Genomic DNA, 21,954 nt, shown 5'->3' on the forward strand with positions numbered 1-21,954 from the left:
AACACAAAAAGTGAATGATTGTTTACAAAACGTATTTTATTGTGCAAACGCCATAAGACATAAAAAAACTATAAACATCTGGTATCGCCGTAATCGTATCGCCCCGCAGAATGAAGTGAATGTGTTATTTATAGCGCACGGTGAACGCTGTGAAAAAAATAGAACAAAAAAACAATAGTAGAATTGCGGTTTTTTAGTCACCGCGCCACATAAAAATAGAATAAAGACTGATCAAAAAGTCGCATGCATGACATGAAAACTGCAATGGATTCCTCAAGGTCTCTAGTTTCCAAATTGGGGTCACTTTTGGGGGTTTTCCACTGTTTTGGCACCACAAGACCTCTTCAAACCGGACATGGTGCCTAATAAAAAAGAGGGCTCAAAATCCACTAGGTGTTCTTTTGCTTCGGAGGCCGGTGCTTCAGTCCATTACCGGCCCGAGGGCCACGTGTGGGATATTTCTCTAAACTGCAGAATCTGGGCAATACGTATTAAGTTGCGTTTCTCTGATAAATCCTTTTGTGTTATAAAAAAAATGGTATAAAGAGGATTTTCTGACAAAAAAAAAAAAGTAAATGTCACCTCTACTTTGCTCTAAATTTCTGTGAAACACCTAAAGGGTTCATAAACTTTCTACATGCTGTTGTGAATACTTTGAGGGGTCTAGTTTCTAAAATGGGGTGTTTGATAGGGGTTTCTAATATATGGGCCCCTCAAAGCAACTTCAGAACTGAACTGGAACCTAAAAAAATAAATAAATGAGGCAATACTAAGCTTCTCACATTATACTGATAATGAGTCGTGCCCACCCCGAGATGACCCCATTTTGACCGTTTGTATAAACGGAGACCCCTATTAGACCGTTTCAGTGCCCGGTTTTCCCAAGCATACACCCCCGAGAAGTGTATTTCTATTGATGAGTCCCTGGTACATTTTAAAGCGAGGGTTCAATTCCGCCAGTACCTGCCGGGTAAGAGGGCAAGGTATGGCGTGAAGATGTATAAGCTGCGAGAGTGCATCCGGGTATACCTACAGGTTTAGGATATATGAAGGAAAGGCCACCCCCAAACCAGACTGCATCCTGGACTACAATAGGTACATGGGAGGGAAGGACTTGTCAAATCAAGTCCTGAAGCCCTACAGCGCCATGCGTTGTGGTATAAGAAGCTGGCCGGGCACATCATACAGATGGCTTTGTACAATGCGTACGTGCTACGTCGATGTGCAGGCCAGAGGGGAACTTTCCTGGAATTTCAAGATCTAATCTTTAGGGACCAGGAAGGGGGGGCACCCAGTACTTCTGGAAGCGGGGCCACACGCATCGTACCAGGGCAACACTTTCCAGGAGAAGTTCCCCAAACCGGTGGAAAGGGAAAGAGTCAAAAGAGGTGCAGAGTCTGCTATAAGAGGGGGATAAGGAAGAACACAATATACCAATGTGACACGTGTCCCGAAAAACCAGGGCTCTGTATAAAAGATTGTTTTAAAATGTATCATACATCCCTTGATTTTTAATTTACCCTGATGCACTCCGCACAGCTTACCCCCCTCATCTTTCCCTTCTGAGCCCTGCTGTGTGCCCAGGCAGCTGATAACAGCCACATGTAGGGTATTGCCGTACCCAGGAGAACCCACATTACAATTTAAGGGGTGTATATCTCCGGTGGCGCATGCTGGGCACACTATATCGGACACTGACATGCCATATATATATATATAAAATTGCAAATCTCACTCTGCACCATCTGCTGCGCATTATCTTTTACACAGTACCTGTGGGGTCAAAATGCTGACTACACCTCTAGATGAATGTCTTAAGAGGTGTAGTTTTTAAAATGGGGTCACTTCTCGGGGGTTTCAACTCTACTGGTACCTCAGGGGCTTCTGCATACATGACTTAGCACCAGAAAAGCTCCAGTAGGCCAAATGGTGGTCCTTTCCTTCTGAGCCCTCCCATGGGCCCAAACGGCAGTTTATCACCACAAATGGGGTATTGCCGCACTAAGGACAAATTGGGCAACAAAATGGGGTATGTTGTTCCCTGTGAAAATAAGAAATTTTGATCAAAAATTACATCTTATTGGAAAAAATATCTTTTTTTTCATTTCACAGCCCAATTCAAATAGGTGCTGTGAAAAAACTGTGCGGTCAAAATGATAACAAAAACCATAAATGAATTCCTTGAGGGGTGTAGTTTCCAAAATGGGGTCACTTCTGGTGGGTTTCCATTGCTTTGATACCTCTGGGGCTCTGCAAATGCGACATGGCACCCGAAAACCAATCCAGCAAAATCTGGACTCCAACAAACACATAGCGCTCCTTTCCTTCTGAGCCCTCCCATGGGCCCAAACGGCAGTTTATCACCACAAATGGGGTATTGCCGCACTAAGGACAAATTGGGCAACAAAATGGGGTATGTTGTTCCCTGTGAAAATAAGAAATTTTGATCAAAAATTACATCTTATTGGAAAAAATATCTTTTTTTTCATTTCACAGCCCAATTCAAATAGGTGCTGTGAAAAAACTGTGCGGTCAAAATGATAACAAAAACCATAAATGAATTCCTTGAGGGGTGTAGTTTCCAAAATGGGGTCACTTCTGGTGGGTTTCCATTGCTTTGATACCTTTGGGGCTCTGCAAATGCGACATGGCACCCGAAAACCAATCCAGCAAAATCTGGACTCCAACAAACACATAGCGCTCCTTTCCTTCTGAGCCCTCCCATGGGCCCAAACGGCAGTTTATCACCACAAATGGGGTATTGCCGCACTAAGGACAAATTGGGCAACAAAATGGGGTATGTTGTTCCCTGTGAAAATAAGAAATTTTGATCAAAAATTACATCTTATTGGAAAAAATATCATTTTTTTCATTTCACAGCCCAATTCAAATAGGTGCTGTGAAAAAACTGTGCGGTCAAAATGATAACAAAAACCATAAATGAATTCCTTGAGGGGTGTAATTTCCAAAATGGGGTCACTTCTGGTGGGTTTCCATTGTTTTGATACCTCAACACCTCTTCAAACCTGGCATGCTGCCTAAAATATATTCTAATAAAAAAGAGGCCTTAAAATGCACTAGGTGCTTCTTTGCTTCTAGGGCTTGTGTTTTAGTCCACGAGCGCAGTAGGGCCACATGTGGGACATTTATAAAAACTGCAGAATTTGGACAATACATATTTAGTAGTATTTCTCTGGTAAAACCTTCTGTGTTACAGAAAAAAAATTAATAAATTTGAAATTCAGCAGAAAAAATGAAATTTGCAAATTTCATTTCCACTTTGCTTTAATTCCTGTGAAATGCCTGAAGGGTTAAAAAACTTTCTATATGCTGTTTTGAATAATTTGAGGGGTCTAGTTTTTAAAATGGGGTGTTTTATGGGGGTTTCTAATACATAGGCCCCTCAAATCCACTTCAGAACTGAACCGGTACCTTCAAAAAAAGGCTTTTGAAATTTTCTTAAGAATATGAGAAATTGCTGTTTATGTTCTAAGCCTTGCAACGTCCAAGAAAAATAAAATAATGTTCAAAAAACGATGCCAATCTTAAGTAGACATATGGGAAATGTGAACTAGTAACTATTTTGGGTGGTATAACCGTCTGTTTTTCAAGCAGATGCATTTAAATTCTGAAAAATGCTATTTTTTGTAAATTTTCTCTAAATTTTGCAATTTTTCACAAATAAAGACTGAATATATCGACCAAATTTTACCACGAACATGAAGCCCAAAGTGTCACGAGAAAACAATCTCAGAATCGCTTGGATAGGTTTAAGCATTCCGACGTTATTACCACATAAAGTGAAATATGTCAGATTTGAAAAATGGGCTCTGAGCCTTAAGGCCCAAACTAGGCTGCGTCCTTAAGGGGTTAAGGCGTTAAAAGTTAGCCAATGCTCACTGACCGTGAGGAATTTGCATGACACGTTGCTATGAAGCACTCGATCAGTGCAGTACTATGTGTCAAATAGAAACAGCGTCTGCAGAACGCTGTGTTGGTATGATTAAGGTAGAGAGTATAACTAACTGCCAATGGAGCATTGAATTGAAACATGAAACTAAGCCCCCCCCCCCCGACATGTTTCGCTACGAACGTAGCGTCCTCAGGGGTTCAAATGGGGCTACTAGCGGCGTGTAACTAGCAAGCCCTTCTTATAACCCCGGGATGCCATGACAGTGGGCGTAGAGACAGAAGAGACCAATAGAGCTACGGCTAGTCAGACGCGCTATATAAGTATAAGGAGATAATCAGAAAAATAAATAAACAAGGAATCTCAATAATAATAATGATATGTGAATGAGATCATACATAATTACAAAGAAGGTTATAGAGAAAGAATGGACATGGAAACAAATTTCAAGCCTGGGTATGTTACTAAGGCTGTAGATAGGAAATGTGTGTGATTAATTGTATAAAGATAAGTTTTTTGTCAAGATTACCAGCTCTGGGTCCCAGTTTAATTTGGGCAATACCGCAGAATTGACACATAGTACTGCACTGATCGAGTGCTTCATAGCAACGTGTGATGCAAATTCCTCACGGTCAGTGAGCATTGGCTAACTTTTAAAGTGTGTGTTTTTTTGTTTTGTCTATTCAGCAAATAATTAATTAAAGTTATATTTTAGCTCACACTATTGCAGCCAGCCGTAAATTAGGGCCTTTTTTTGCTTAACAGCAAATTAGTTTAAAATTTTGTGTTAATATAATGCCCGTCGGCTAGCAGGGTCTCCTTTTGCTTTAGCATTTTGTAATCTACACTCCTCAAGGAATTCATGTATGGTTGTTGTTACCATTTTGACCACACAATTTTTTCACAGCACGTATTTGAATTGGGCTGTGAAATGTAAAAAATGAATTTTTTTTCCAATAAGATGTCATTTTTGATAAAATTTCTCATTTTCAAAGGAAATAAAATACCCCATTTTGTTGCCCAATTTGTCCTGAGTGCGGCAATACACTATTTGCGGTGATAAACTGCCGTTTGGGCCCATGGGAGGGCTCAGAAGGAAAGGAGCGCTATGTGTTTGTTGGAGTTCAGATTTTGCTGGATTGGTTTTCGGGTGCCATGTCGCATTTTCAGAGCCCCAGAGGTATCAAAGCAATGGAAACCCACCAGAAGTGACCCGATTTTGGAAACTACACCTCTCAAGGAATTGATTTATGGTTGTTGTTACCATTTTGACTGCACAGTTTTTTCACAGCACGTATTTGAATTGGGCTGTGAAATTAAAATAATTTCATTTTTTCCAATAAGATGTCATTTTTTATCAAAATTTCTTATTTTCACAGGGAACAAAATACCCCATTTTGTTGCCCAATTTGTCCTAAGTGCGGAAATACCCCATTTGGGGTGATAAACTGCCGTTTGGGCCCATGGGAGGGCTCAGAAGGAAAGTACCACCATTTAGCCTACTGGAGCTTTTCTGGTGCTAAGTCATGTATGCAGAAGCCCCTGAGATACTAGTACAGTTGAAACCCCCGAGAAGTGACCCCATTTTAAAAACGACATCTTTAAGACATTCATCTAGAGGTGTAGTGAGCATTTTGACCCCACAGCTATTGTGTAAAAGGTAATGCGCAGCAGTTGGTGCAGTGTGAGATTTGCAATTTTCTATATATCTATGCTATTTCAGTGTCCAATATATTGTGCCCACCGGAGATATACACCCCATAAACTGTAATGTGGTTTCTCCTGGGTACGGCAATACCCTACATGTGGCTGTTATCAGCTGCCTGGACACACAGCAGGGCTGAGAAGGGAAAGATGAGGGGGATAAACTGTGCGGAGTGCGTCAGGGTAGATTGAAAATCTAAGGGATGCATGATAAATTTTAAAACACTTTCAAACAGAGCCCTGGTTTTTTCGGGACACATGTCACATTGATATATTGTATCCTTCCTTATCCCCCTCTTATAGCAGACTTTGCACCTCTTTTGACTTTTTCCTTTCTTGCCAGTTTGGGGAACTTCTTCTGGAAAGTGCTGCCCTGGTACGATGCGTGTGGCCTCGCTTCCAGAAGTACTGGGTGCCCCCTTCTTGGTCCCTAAAGATTAGGTTCTTGATAATGATGTGCACGGCCAGCTTCTTATACCACACCGCATGGAGCTGTAGGGCTTCAGGACTTGATCTGACAAGTCCACCCTTCCCACGTACCTATTGTAGTCCAGGATGCAGTCTGGTTTGGGGGTCTCTGTACTGGTACCTCGAACAGGTACATGGGTACTGGTGTGGCCATGTATTGTTGTCAATACAAGCACATCTCTCTTGTCCTTGACACACAATATTTTGCTGCTGGATTGTGCCCAGCTCTCACCCCTTCTGAGTGTTTGCCCAAGGAGAGTCTTAGGGAGGCCTCTCAGATTTCTTCTAGCAGTGCCGCATGCCGCAGTACTTCTGGAAGCGAGGCACGTCAGGAGAGGTGAAGCAGGTCAGACATGGATACAGCACGAGACGACTTTGGCACAGCACAGTGCTAGACCAGGATGGTATGGAATGACCGGAACAGGTACAGGAACAGGAAACCCACTAGGAGGCCATCACATAGACAAACTAGGAAACCTCAACAACGCTCAAGCATAGAAGCAGGGTGCTGGACCCCTCTTATAGCCCAGGGTACTCACGGGTCAAAGTACAGCAAAAGGTCCGTTGCACGCGCTGTCCCTTTAAGAGCGGGCACGAGCGTGCGCGCACACCCTACGGGATCTGGCTCAGGTGAGTGGACGTGAGAGCTGACGTCTCCTGAGGAGCAGGCTGGGGCCAGCACTTGCCGACTTGTGGCTGCGGCTGTCAGGAGGGGATTGGAGCTGACAGCCCGCAGCCACGGACATTACAATAAGATTTCATTATATGCCGATGATATGCTTCTGTTTCTGAAAGATGTTAGTGATGTGAAGCATGTAGAAAGAAAATAACCCAAGCACTCAAATATGTCAATATTTTTGAAAAAAATCTCGTTATTGCAAAGTTTCCAAAGATTGTAATTTTTTGTTATGTTATTTTCCCCAAAAAATTTAAGATATGTATTATCTTGGTACAGTAGTAGTAGTTATAGCAGGCAATGTATTTTTGACGTTTTGGCCTGTCCCAGGCCTTTGTCACAATCACTAAGCTGGTCTGCAAAAGAGAAAAATAAAGTATAAATATACAGTATAAACAATACATAAATAATAAAGTACACATACGATAGTCAGTAATAAATGGACATTTCGTACAGTATACAGACAATATGTACTTAAAAAATAAACAAACGTCCATTTGAAAAACATGAAAAAATCTATACATATAATTATGTTTAAAGAGAACTACTTATCAGAAGTTACGAGAAAACCGTAAATCTGTAGAATTTATGCAAGAACAGGCATGAACAAACGCCAAAATGAATAAACATAATAAAATTGGTCATGGAGCATAATGAACAATCCACAAAGAAACAGTCGAAAAATAGTAAAAAATCAGGATGTTGGAGGGGTATTGCTAAAGAACCAATTGGGACCATACCATAAGGTACCGGTAGTGCTATGCAGTGCGGAGATAGAGAAAAGGACAAGATATGTTGTTTCAAAGAGAAGTACAATACCTGGTGGAAAATGTCATGTGTGGCTCAATTCAGCATCTCCCAGACTTACTATGCAGGCTCTGAAAGATGATGCGGTGCGCCTGTTTTAAATACAGGACGGATGTCAATGTTATTGCGGAAGTGTCTAGTGCGCATGCACATGGCGTCATAGGCATCGCTGGAACGCATGCTGAGTGTTACTAGGCGGTGGAACGCCAGTTAACGTTAAGTGTGTAGTCGGGCAACAGGAAATACTACAAGGACTATTGGTGAGTACTGTAATGGAGCAATGGAGTGAATATAGAGTGAATGATGCGTGATATATATCTATCTAATAAATAAATAGAGCAAATAGGGAATATAAAGATAATAAATCTAATATGTGAGGATGAGACATAGATAAAGGAAGAAAAAAAAAGGAGGAATAAAGAAAAATAAACTAACAAGAAAAAAGGAAAAAGAAGAAAGAAGAAAAAAGAAAGAGGGGAAGAAGGGGAAAAGGAAAAAGTGCAAAAAGAGTGATGGAAAGGAAAAAGCGGTTTTATGGTACCTGTATCTGGTCGCACAAAAGGAAGGTTTATTGTTCTCACGTGCCTGAAAGAAACAGATACGTATAGTGATTAGTACATGAACAAATCAGCAACATTAGACTAGCACAATAAGTCATATTCCCTATTTAAACCATTAGGTGCAAGTGTTCCCAGAGTATGTATCCAAAATGATTCTCTAATTTTTAACAGGTATATATGATTACCACCTCTTCTCGGTCTAGGTACCTGTTCAATGACCTGGAATCTCAGTTGAGATAGCTGGTGATTCATTTTCGTAAAATGGTCAGGTAAAGACAGCCATTTTTTTTTTTGTACCGAATTGTGGATTTATGGCTCGATAAACGGTCTTTAATGTGCTGGGTTGTTTCACCCAAGTATACTAAACCATAGGGGCATTTAATAAGGTAAACTACAAAGTTGGAATCACATGTAAAATATCCCTTGATTGGAAAGGTTCTGTTGCTTTGTGGGTGCTGGATAGTGTCACCTTTTATAATGTTGGAACAACATGAGAAATGCAGGCAAGGAAATGTGCCTTTACGCTTGATTTGTAGGAATGTTTGTTTTGTGACCTTTGTGAGGCTACCTATGTCGGCTTTAATCAGACGATCGCGGATGTTGGTTTGTCTCTTTAAACACCTCATTGCTGGATGTGTGTAAGCCTCTATTTGTGGATAGGCAGTATGTAGAATCGGCCAATGTAGTTTAGGGGTTATTGGGTGATATGTATGTACGAATGGTAATCTCGTCTGTGAGTGTTTGACAGGCATATTGGTAATATTCGTAGGTAATAATGTGAAAGTGTCTCAGGATATCACCTCTGTTGGAATTTGTTTGACATTTGCTCTAGTCGAATAGTTTTTGTGTTATCGTTGGACACAATTCTAAAAATCCTTGTGAATTGTGATCTAGGAAGCGAGTGTTTAGTGTTCCTGGGATGGTTACTTTGGTAGTGTAATAAACTATTTCTGTCAGTGGGTTTAGAATATAAATCTGTAATCAAGTGGCCTTCGCTGTCCTTCATGATTGTAGTGTCCAAGAAACAAATGCTATTAGTGTCAGACTTAAGTGTAAATTGAAGTTCCTCTCTCACCTGGTTCAAGTAAACTAGAAAGTTATCTAGAGAGTGTTGAGGGCCTTCCCAAATGCAGAATATGTCATTTATAGAACGATACCAACATCTAGCCTACTGTAAAAAAATAAATCCAAATTTGTATAGACGTATTCATCTTCAAATAATGCCATGTAGGCATTGGCATATGGTGGTGCAACATTCGATCCCATGGCCGGCAGGTTTGCATGTAGAATTTGTCCCTAAACATAAAAAGGTTTTCATGTAGTATTAAGTCTAGTAGTTTCAAGTAGAAAGTTATGGACTCATTAGTCATGTTGGTGGATGCTAGCAGTTGTGTAGTAGCTCGTATGCCCTTATCGTGTTGGATTGAGATATAAAGGCTGTTCACGTCAAATGTTGCTAGAATGCATGATGGATTTATCATAGAGTGTGTCGTAATTTTCTGGAGGAAATGGCCAGTGTCCAATATAAAGGATTTTGTAGTTTTACTTAAAGGAGTGAGTCTTTTCTCCAAGAAAATGGAGAGAGGTGAATGAATGGAGTCTGTGGACGCTACCATGGGTCTGCCTGGGTGGGTTTTGTAGAGATTTATGAATCTTTGGTAGAATGTAAAAGACCGGGACGACAGGATAGGGATTTTGAAGGTATTTCAAAGTCTTATCATCAATAGTACCCAGACTATGATAGTATTCTAAGATTGTCGAGATCTTTTTACGAATAGTTGAGGTGGGGTCGTTGTGAATTTTCTTTTAAGTTACACCATCCGATAACTGTCTCTCTATCTCAGCTGTATAGTCTATTTTATCCCAAACAACTACCTTTTTCTGCTGATTTAATTATAATGTTTTTGTTTAACCTTAAAGATGTTTGTACCTTAGATTCATCCTTAGATAAATTGTTTAAATGTGGATAAAGGCCTGATTTGTTTATCTCTTTCGATTAGTTAAATTGCTGTTTCTGTAGCATGATAGATTTTGGGGGGCGAAACGTTGCTACAATTGCATAAACCTAACCCTGAAATGGAAAGTGGTGTTTGTGGTGTAGTCTCTGTAGTGGTGTTTGATTGTTTCGGATAAACCGAAATGGGTTTTTAAACTAAGAGTTCTATAGAATCTGTTCAACTCTTGTTCTAAAGTGAAAGTATTGCATGATGTAGTAGGGCAGAAGGATAGACCTTTTTGGAGAACTAAAAGTTCTATGTGATTAGCCTGTTAACGCCGAAGGATGAATATATCCGTCCTCTGCAGCTGCTAGTTAGCGCAGGAGGACGGATATATCCGTCCTGTGATCGCGCGGGTACTGCCAGTGTACCCACGCGATCATCGGCAAGAGCACGGCTGTTATACACAACTGTCTCCTGCCGCAACTGCCGGAATCGAAGCGCGTTCTGATTCCGGCAGTGAAACCCATTAAATGCCGCTGTCAATAGCGACAGCGACATTTAATGCGTTTGACAGAGAATATGTCGTTTATAGAACGATACCAACATCTAGCCTACTGTAAAAAAAATCCAAATTTGTATAGTCGTATTCATCTTCAAATAATGCCAAAGAAATCGCGGGGCGCCGTCGGGTTTCTATGGCAGCCAGGGGCCTAACAAAGGCCCCCAGGTCTGCCTTCAGCAAATGCCTGTTAGGCCATGCCGGAGGCATGGCCTAATAGATTGCCTGTCAGTTTTACACTGACAGGCAATAATGCTTTGGTATACTAAGTATACCAAAGTATTATATATGCGATCAGAAGATCGCATAGTGAAGTCCCCTGGTGGGACTAAAAAAAAAAAATGCAAAGCAGTTAAATAAAGTTTGTGAAAAAAGAAAAATAATAATTTACAGTCAAAATCAAATAAAACTACTTTTTTTGCCCAAAAAGTGGTTTTATTTAGTAAAAGTGTCAAAACAAATAACACATACACATATATGGTATCCCCGCGATCATAACGATTTGAACAATAAAATGAACACATTAATTAAACCGCCGGATGAACGGCATCCAAAAAAACGCAAAAAAACAATGGCAAAATTAGCTTTTCTCCCATTCCCCCCATAAGAAATGAAATAAAAGTTAATCTATAAGTCCCATGTACCCCAAAATAGTACTAATGAAAACTACACCTTGGCCCGCAAAAAGCAAAGCCCACATACGGCCACATCGACGGAAAAATAAAAAAGTTACGGCTCTTGGAATGCGGCGATGCAAAAACAAGTAATTTTTTTCTTAAAGGGTTTTTATTGTGCATACGTAGGAAAACATATAAAACCTTTACATATTTGATATCCCCGTAATTGTGCCGACCCATAGAATAAAGTTAACATGTTTCGCTGCATAGTAAACGGCGTAAATTTATAACGTGAAAATCAATGCTGGAATAGCTGCTTATTTTCAATTCTCTCCGAAAATAAAGTTAGTAAAAGTTAATCGATATATTATAAGCATCTAAAAATGGTACAATTGCAAAATACAACTCGTCCCGCAAAAAACAAGCCCTTATACGGCTATGTCGACGGAATAAAAAAAAAGTTACAACTCTTGAAATGGGACCGTGAAAAAACAAAAAATAATCCTTGGTCGTTAATGCGCAAAATGGCCTGGTCATTAAGGGGTTAAGCGAGTAGAAGGAGATGTTTACTACCAGGTTGTTATCCTTACCTGGGACCTTGTTTGTATTCCTGTCTCGCGGCCTCGTGCCTCCCCTCCCCGCCCTTCTGGTGGGATACCTCTCTCCTCTCTAGTGATGTGAAGCATGTCATCGGAGCATATGAACAGTTTGGTCAGCTTGCTGGAGTAAAAATTAATTGGTCTAAATCAGAGATGCTGATGTTTGACCCTAGTAGTACTACCGGCTGTGAATATGGGATTGAGGTAGTGGACTCGTTTCACTATTTGGGGATTACCCTTTCTAGATCACTGTCAGACTACGTTTTATTGAATATTATTCCTTTATTTGTGAAATTTAGACAAAAGATCAGAATATGGAATAGATTACCATCTCAGTACTCTTCACATATAGCTTTGGTTAAAATGGTAAAATGGTAGTTTCACCTACGGTAATGCGTATCTTTGGTAATGCCCCACTCTGGATTCATAAAGATATTTTTAAAATTTTAGAATCCTTGGTGAATGATCTTATATGGATGGGCAAAAGAACCCAAATTAAATATTCAAGATTATGCATCCCGACCCAAGATGGAGGGTTTGCACTGCCCGATTTTCTATTCTTACTTTCTGGCAGCACAGTTACAGCAGTTGTTGTCCTGGAGTAGCCAGTCAGCTAATAAGATTATTCTACAAGTAGAAGGTCAAGATTATTTGAATTGTATTATTCAGTTTTTGGAGGTATGACCTTTCAGGAAAAGAAAATACTCTGCAAATCTCTCAAAAATTTGGAGGGAATCTAGGAATAGACTGCCTGTCCCGGGCTTCTTACAAACTACTCCTTTATGGAATAATAGCTCAGTGTCAGAGTTTATGCTGATTGAGGAGAGTCAATTTTGGTTGAGACATGGAATCTTTCAGATATGATAACTGGGATCTGAAGTCTTTCATAACTCTCCAAGAGGAATTTGGGGCATCAAAACATAGTTGGTTAACCCCTTCGCGCACCTAGATGTGATATTATGTCCGGGTGCGGGGGATGATGCTCGGAGCGCGCTCCATATGCTGCGGGTAATGGCTGTATTTTACAGCGGACACCCGGGACTAACAGCCAGGAGCAACGATTACGCTGTTCCTGGCTGTTTAACCCCTCAAATGCTGCGGTCCCAAGTGGGGCTAATAAAGTGTGTGAAAATAAGTTTTTAGTAGTGGAAAAATATTATTTTATATTTAAAGTTCAAACCCCCCTTTTCCCATTTTCCCTTAAAGTAATGTAAAAAATAAAAAAGTAAACAAAATTGGTATCTCTGCGTCCATAAAAGTCTGAGCTATTACAATATAGCGTTATTTAAAATAAAAAAGTTATGGCTCTTGGAATACGGGGAGTGAAAAACGAAAATCAAAAAATGGCTCAGTCCCAAAGGGGTTAATGTGCGCACAAACCTTGCACGCGTGGAATACTACTAATGATAAATCTAAATTTAGAATAAAACTTTTTCCTATAGGAGCATATATATTTTTTTTAAAAATCTGAAATTAATACCACTAATAAATGGGAAAGAGATTTGGGACAAATTTCTCAGGAACTATGGGTTTCTATATTGAAAAATTTGTTGAAGACTTCACTTAATTTGTCACATCGTTTTACACAATTTATGGTGATGAATAGACTCCATTATACCCTGAAGAAATTGGCTATAATGGTATATATGGTAGTATATATGTAGTACTGGTAACACAGATCTTGTACACCTTCTTTGGAGATGTTCAAAGCTAAACCGGTATTGGTCCCACGTACTGGAGGTTATTCAAATGATTATTCTATTGGGGGTAGTCCAAGATGGCACTCTGTTAATTCTGGGAGATTCAACTAAAATTGCAATCAGGGCCGGCATCAGCACCCACTTGGGGGGGGGGGCCCACTCGGCCGCCGGGTGCTGATGCTGCCGTCGTTAAGGCATCACTGTCCATATATGGACAGTGATGTAAGAAGGGGAGGCGCTAGCGGCTCTGCTTCGGGACTCTGTCTCTGGGAAAGCCCCTGACATCGCTGTCCATATATGGACAGTGAATATGGACAGTGATGCCAGGACCAGAGCAGTGTCCCAGCCTGACCACGCTGGTCCTGCCTCCAAATGAGCCTGTGTCCGAAGGACGCAGATTCAGTTGGGTTGAACGCTGGAGCCTCGCTCCAGCATTCACTGTGCCGTGAGCCGCTCAGCACAGGCAGGCGCGATGTAGTGACGTTACTACATCACACCTGTCTTTAACGAGTCACTCACAGCACAGTACAGAGGAGAAGGATCCACCACACGTCACGGGAACGGGGTAGGTAATTATGTGATTATTTTTCTATTAGGTACATATGGGGGCATTATACTAGGTATGGGAGGGGGGTCCTATTGTAGCTGCTGAGGGGGCATTATACGGTATGGGGAGCATTATACTGTATGGGACAGCTGTGGGTGGCATTATACTGTATGGGGCAGCTATGGAGGGCATTATACTGTATGGGTGGCAGTATACAGTATGGGGCAGCTATGGGGGGAATTAAACTGTATGGGGCAGCTATGGGGGCATTATACTATATGGTGAAGCTATGGGGGCATTATACTGTATGGTGCAGCTATAGGGGGCATTATACTGTATGGTGCAGCTATTGGGGGCATTATACTGTATGGTGCAGCTATTGGGGGGCATTATACCGTATGGTGCAGCTATGAGGGGCATTATACTGGATGGGGCAGCTATGGGGGGCATTATACTGTATGGGGCAGCTATGGGGGGCATTACTGGGAGGAGGGGGCTGTGTGGCACTATCTACAGAGGGCACTCAATTTATGGGGGTACAAACTGGGGGCCTAACTTCTATATGGGGGCATAAACAGGGCCTAACGTCTATATGGGGGCACAAAGTGACGATTTGTGGCATTTTACTGCTGCCGTTAGTTCCCCCGCAAAGGGGCCCACTAAGTCTGTGTCGCCCAAGGGCCCACATAAACCTGGAGCCAGCCTTGAGTCCAATTAGTGATCAAGGTACTGTTTCTGGCTCGTTTAGAGGTTTTGAAAAAATCGATATCCGCTAAATTCCCCTCCTTTTGAGGATTGAAAAGTCAAGTGTACATTTTCTTGCTGTTCAAAAAAATCATATTATGTGGGAAACCCAGCAAAATAAAATTATATCTCCAAATGGACCCCCTGGCTTAATTCGTTAGAGGATAATGAATGGCTTTATGTCCCGAGTACCATCCAATAAAATGGAATATAGTTAAAGAGGCTCTGTCACCACATTATAAGTGCCCTATCTCCTACATAATATGATCGGCGCTTTAATGTATTGTGTATTCTTTTCTTTTTACTTATTAACCCCTACCCGCACGAGGAAGTAACTGTACGTCATTGCGGGAGGTTACTTCCCGCACGACGACGTAGTTACTGAGTTTTTCCCGGTGCACACTGTCGGCGACAGTGTGCACCGGGAACCGGGAGGTCAGCTGTCGCCAACAGCTGACACTCCACTCTTGCCGACCAGCGGTCCTTTGCCGCTGATTTCGGCTAATTAACCCCTTAAATTCGCGATTGGTTGCAATCGCCGAATTTTGGGGGTTTCTAACATATCGGCAGTCCCCGGTCCGAAATCGCAGGGTTTGCTGATAGTTAGTATGGCAAATGGAAGTCAAACAATGGCTTCCGTGTCTGCCATGGACGGAAGCCCATCAGGACCAACCTTCGGCTGTTCCTGATAGGCTTCCTGTCAGAGTGACAGGAAGTCACTGTGTCGTTCCCGATGCACACTGTCGGCGACAGTGTGCATCGGGAACTTGGAGATCAGCTGTCCCCGACAGCTGACACTCCAGTGTTGCCGATCAGCGGCTCATCGCCGCTGATTTCAGCAATTAACCCGTTACATGCGGAGCTCGATTGCGATCTCCGCATGTTGGGGGTTTGTAGCACATCAGCAGCCCCCATGCAATTGTGGGGGCTGCTGATGCTTGTGATGGCACCCGGAGGCCAGGCAACGGCCTCCGGGAATGCCATGTATGGAAGCCTATGAGGATCAGCCTCTGGCTGGTCCTCGTAGACTAACTGTCAGAATGACTGTAACGTCACACTGACAGTTGGAATACATTATACTACCTAGGTAGTGTAATGTATTCTAGCAGCGATCAGAGCTGCAGGTAAAAAAAATAAAGTGTAAAAAGTAAAAAAAAGTTAATAAAAATGTTTTATAAAAGTGTAAAAATAAAAGGTTTTGTTTTCCTATAAGTTATTTAATATAGGGAAAAAATGAAAACGTTAAAAAAAAGTGCACATATTTGGTATCACCGTGTTCGTAATGACCCAAACTATGAAACTATAATGATAATTTTTCTGCATGGTAAATGCCGCAAGCAAAATAAACGGAAAACTGTGTGCATCGCTATTTTTTGGTCACCACCCCTCCCATGATATAAAATAAAAAGTGATCAAAAAGTCGCATTTACCCCAAAATAGTACCAATAAAAACTACAACCCGTCCCGCAAAAAACAAGACCTCCCACAGCTTTTTTGACGAAAAAATAAAAAAGTTATGGCTCAGAATAGCGTGTCTCAGAAAATAAATTATTTTATAGAAACGTAATTTTATTGTGCAAACGCTGCAAAACTTAAAAAAAACTATACACATATGGTATCGCCGTAATCGTACCGACCGGCAGAATAAAGTAAAACGTAATTTATTGCGCACGGTGAAAGCTGTAAGAAATAAAGAATTGAAAGCGCCAAAATCGCTGTTTTTTGGTCACCTTAGCTCTAAAAAAGATCCTGTGAGCTCAAAATGCTCACTATACCCCTAGAAAAATTCCTTGAGGGGTGTAGATACCAAAATAGGGTCACTTTTGGGGGGTTTCCACTGTTTTGGTCCCTCCGGGGCGTTGCAAACCCGACATGACACTGAAAACCAATCCAGCAAAATCCGTGCTCCAAAATCCAAAAGGCGCTCCTTCCCTCCTGAGCCTTGCTGTGGGTCCAAACATCAGTTTATGACCACATATTGGGTATTGCCGTAATCGGGAGAAATTGCTTTACAAATTTTGGGGTGCTTTTTCTCCTTTATTCCTTGTAAAAATGAAAAAATTCTATGTTTCCACAGAAAAATAGGTGATTTTCATCTTCACAGACTAGTTCCACTAAATTCTGCAAAAAAACTGTGGGGTAAAAATGCTAACTATACACCTAGAAAAATGCCTTGAGGGGTGTAGTTTCCAAAATGGGGTAACTTTTTGGGGGTTTCGACTGTTTAGGTTCCACAAGACCTCTTCAAACCTGACATGGTGCCTAAAATATATTCCTAAAAAAAGGAGGCCCCAAAATACACTAGGTGCTCCTTTGCTTCTGAGGCCGGTGTTTCAGTCCATTAGGACACTAGGGCCACATGTTGGATATTTCTAAAATCTGCAGAATCTGGGCAATATATATTGAGTTGCGTTTCTCTGGTAAAACCTTCTGTGTTACAGATTTTTTTTTTATTACAAATGAATTTCGGCAAAAAAAATGACTTAATGCCTTAATTCCCGTGAAACGCCTAAAGGGTTAAAATACTTTCTGAATGTGGTTTTGAATACCTTGAGGGGTGCAGTTTTCAAAATGGGGTGATTTATGGGGACTTTCTAATATAGAAGGCCCTGAAAGCCACTTCAGAACTGAACTGGTCCCTGAAAAAATGGCCTATTGAAATTTTCTTGAAAATATGAGAAATTGCTGCTAAAGTTCTAAGCCTTGTAACGTCCTAGAAAAATAAAAGTACGTGAAAAAAAATTATGCAAACATAAAGTAGACATATGGGGGATGTTAACTAGTAACTATTTTGGGTGGTATTACTATCTGTTTTACAAGCAAATACATTTACATTTAGGAAAATGCTAATTTTTGCACATGTTTGCTAAAATGTGAAGTTTTTCCACAAATAGTAACTATTTTGTGTGGTATTACTATCGGTTTTACAAGCAGATACATTTAAAATTAGAAAAATCATAATTTTTGCAAATTTTCTCAAAATTTTGGTGTTTTTCACAAATAAGGAATGAATTTATTGACCAAATTTTTCCACTAACAAAGTACAATATGTCACGAGAAAACAATCTCAGAATCGCTTGGATAGGTAAAAGCATTCCGGAGTTATTACCACATAAAGTGACACATGTCAGATTTGAAAAAATCATCTGTCCACAAGGCCAAAACAGGCTAAATGGGGTTAAAAATGTTTTTTTTTTTTTCTGTCCATCACCATCGCTTAGGGTGGGTATAATATATAAAATGTTTGTATAATGCCTGCAACGGCTATGTTGATCGATATAACATTTTGTTTTTTTTATTTATGTAAATAATAAAAGATTAATTATTAAAAATATATATATATTCTGTGTTGTGGAGAGTAACAAGTTTGTGGCTTTTAACTATATAGCAGTACTCTGTGGGTTCTCTGATACTGTATATGGCACTATCATACCTGCAATTATTGCTACTTATGCTGCTTTGCCAGTTTCCTGTCGCTAAGTGGTGGGGGCCGATCTTATTTTGCTATGGATCCCTATGATTTCTAGTTATACCCCTGATGCATGCTGCTACTGTTTCTGTATGTGTGATAGAGATAGGGGAGCAGGTTTTCCTCTTTTCTGTGTGCAATGTATTGGATACATCATAGCAGCTAATCTCTGCCCCCGTTGGAGTGGAGCTAAAAGGGTACCTAACTTTTCAAATGACTTTTCAGAATAAGTGGTCATGTGTGTGTACTTGAGGAATAACACTATTTATTGTATTACTTGTATTCTTAATTTTCTAGCAGTTTTCCCCTCTGCAGGCACCATCTTTAATTTGCAGTTGCCTCTGAGCTAGTGGGCGGAGCCTAACTGCTGTCATGTCTTCTATACACAGCACACAGAGAAGAGAAGAAACCTCCTCTATCTAATATATAAAAGCTGCAGCAACATAGAGGATATTCTACAGCAGTAATGAGCAGTGTAGCTGAGAATCCAGCACTAGGGTGGCAGAAATCTTACCTGCAGCCTGTGTCTTTCTCACTGGGCTCCTGCTTCCTTCTCCTACTCCCCTCCCTCCACCATAGACTTACATGCAGCGTGTGTGTTGCTGACTCACTCTTTCTGCTCCCTCCTCCTGCTGCTCCCCCTCCCCTCTCCATAGAGTGACACACCCCCACCTTCTGCAGTCTGTCAGTTCTGCCCTGTAACCATGGACGTCATTGCTTGATAACAGGGTATTGACAAAAGATTACAGGAAAAGAGACACCAAGTGGCAGTAACTTCACACAAAATTTGCATGTATAAAACAACAAAATTTTAACCGTAAATAAATTACAAAGTTGATATATATCAGGTATACTATTAGATCAGCGTAAGTTGTTTGAAAAGTTAGTGTTCATTTAAGGAAAACTGACAACTAGAGAGAGAGCCTACAGAGGGAACAACTGGTAAAAAATATAGAATACAAAACATATAATGGCCAGAAATAGTGTTATTTCTCAAGTACACACACGACGGATTAGTCTAAAAAGTCACTTAAAACTACAGGTACACGTTCATTTTAGGGGTCTGGTCTGCAATCTGAATAATCTTTAGGGCTCTGGTCTGTGGTCATAATTATTTTTAGGTGTTTGAATCGGGGGTCTGAATTAGTCTATGGGACTAATCTGGGGTCTAAATGAATTTAGGGGTCTCTTCTGGATATGTTTAGAGGTCTTAATACATTTTTGAGTCTTGTCTGAATTAATTTAGGGGTCTGGTTTTCCCACTAACAAATAATAAATCTCGATGTAAATAGCTGTATTTAGTTTGCAAAACATTAGCAAGACGACATATTTACTGTTGTTCAAATCGGACCTTCACTTGACCACAGACTCAGGTATGTGTACCATTACTAAAACTAGTTGCACACCCCTGGTCTATATCTACTATGAATAAACAAAGTATTTGGATATAATGGAAGGGACCACTTTTGGAAAAAAAAATTTACACATGGATACACACACAGCAGTGCTACAGCTGATAATAGTCGGGGAGTCAGCAGTTCCACATTGTGATTTACTCATCCCTGAGCATGAATGTCCATGATAACCGTTTAGTGCAGGGTCAGAACACATAGATACAGACTCTGTTCATGAGATATGACCTACCACTGAGAAAAGTACATCAAAGCATACATCAAGTTTAGCCGGTGCAACGAGCGCCGATCGATGAGTCAGTTCAATGTTCGGCGATCATTTGCTCCTTTTACAAGGAGCTAGAATGGGGATGAGCGCTCGTTATTCTGATCGCTCGTCCCCATACATTTGTATCATGTCGGCAGTACGTTTCCCTGTTTACAGGGAGATGTGATGCCGACAACGATAATATTTTACACATTTAAAACGATACGATCAGCTGATGAACGAGGTCATCTGCTGATTGCTGCCCTGTTTACACTGGGCAATTATCGGGAACGAGTGTTCTTTGAATGCTTGTTTGCCCGATAATTGGCCAGTGTAAAAGGGCCTTAACTCCTAACCCATGACTAATATCAGAAGGAGCGGCACTGGTCTTTAGGATTACCTTTACTGTGCTGCTTAGCTCTACTCCACCTGCTCCCTTTGTTGGAAGCGCTCCTCCTCTAGGGTATATTCACACAGTACAGTCAAATCACTGTTTATTGCCATAACTGTCGCCTTACTACTCTTTACGCCACATCGGAGCCGTGCTGCTCGGCAGCTTTATCTGAATTAGCCAATGAGCAGACTGTTTGCCAGCTTTAATATATATCCCCACTTGCTCATTGGATAATTCAGCTAGTGAATAAAATTGCTGAGTGGCCATGGCTCACGTGGTCTAGAGAGCAGCTCAACTACAGTTGAGATAAATAGTGAGGTGAGTTTATGTTGCCCCCAGAGCGCTACAATCACAATGTGGCATGGTAGCTCGAGCACAATAGTTCTTTACAGAATCTCTGGGGAAGTACACTTTGGCCTAAGGCCTGTTCGCTACTTTAAGAAGTGCTCGCCAAAACAATTTAACACTTAAGCAAAGTAAAACAACAGATAGAAATCTTCAGCTTACATCGCATAAGGTGCACTTCAGAAGATTCTTTCTTAGATATGCAGATTATGGCAGCTGCAGGAGGGCAACAGTGGCTTTCAATTCTCAGTAATGCTCCTTGTCAGGACCCTTGTGGAAGGCTTTATTCTCCAACACTCTTCCCTCTGAACAAGATAATCTTGACCTTGGCTACACCCCAGTTTGATCAACCTAGACGGTCTCTTACTCTTGATTCAGTCAGGCTCTGGGCAGAGCCACTTCCAGCCTTAAACACATGGCAAAATGGCTCCCACAGTCTCTAACTTCTCTTCTCTTCTTTACTGTAATGGCACCACACCAACTGTCAACTGTCTTCACCCTCCCCCTCAACTTCACCTTCCTGCTCTCTTCTCCCTAACTACCCATACTACATCCTATTAGACGATGTGGCAGCAGTTCCACCAATGAAAACAAGTAGCACAGACACAAGAGGAAGGGGAGGACAGCCTGAACCAACCAAACAAACAAATGAAAGCATCAACACCATTAACCCCTTGATGCACCATGACGAGACTGTACGTCATGGTGGGGGGGTTAAAGCATGGAGCGGGCTCACGGGCCCTGAAAAATTACTCCAGTAACGTGTTTCTGATTTATATCTTGCACTGTAGGATATACTCAAGAGTGAAGCGGCACATAATATTGATTGTAGCTTCCTAGAAATTTACAGCAAAGTAAACATTGCCACGATGATGCTACATTATCCCTCTCATACAGGGGAGCGAAAGCACAGGCGTCCCAGCCATTCCTGTTAGCTCCTAACACTCATAATTTAGCCAATAAACACACTAAGGGACTTAGGGCCCCTACAGTAAGGCTCCTAGGGGCAATACATTTAATAACAACAAAAGCAACAATTAGAGGGTGCTACCGACCAAACGTAATGAAGAATACTCCCACCCCACATTTATTGAAACCAATAGCATATATTCCACGTTCTGAACATGATGGCTTGGAGACTCTCATGCAGTTAGGATTAGTGCACATACATGTATTCAAATCATCGGATCTGGATGCTCATCTCAAGCATGATGCTGGGCTTTCTCCTCTTATACCCAGTCCTCCAACCATTAGTC

General features: G+C 41.1%; 1 protein-coding gene and 1 long non-coding RNA gene across 3 annotated transcripts in view; one reads left to right on the forward strand and one right to left on the reverse strand.

Moving 5' to 3' along the window:
- LOC142658663 (death domain-containing protein CRADD-like) overlaps window positions 1-21,954 on the forward strand; it is a 70,853-nt gene that overhangs the window by 13,621 nt on the left and 35,278 nt on the right. The gene's annotated exons all lie outside the window — the stretch shown is intronic.
- LOC142658932 (uncharacterized) lies at window positions 6,976-8,162 on the reverse strand. Its single transcript, XR_012850228.1, has 2 exons — window positions 8,107-8,162; window positions 6,976-7,114 (listed from the first exon to the last, which is right to left on the reverse strand). It is a non-coding gene; the product is annotated as an uncharacterized LOC142658932 (long non-coding RNA).

This window comes from Rhinoderma darwinii, chromosome 8 (genome assembly GCF_050947455.1).
Source record: "Rhinoderma darwinii isolate aRhiDar2 chromosome 8, aRhiDar2.hap1, whole genome shotgun sequence".
In the NCBI taxonomy this organism is placed as follows: domain Eukaryota; kingdom Metazoa; phylum Chordata; class Amphibia; order Anura; family Rhinodermatidae; genus Rhinoderma; species Rhinoderma darwinii.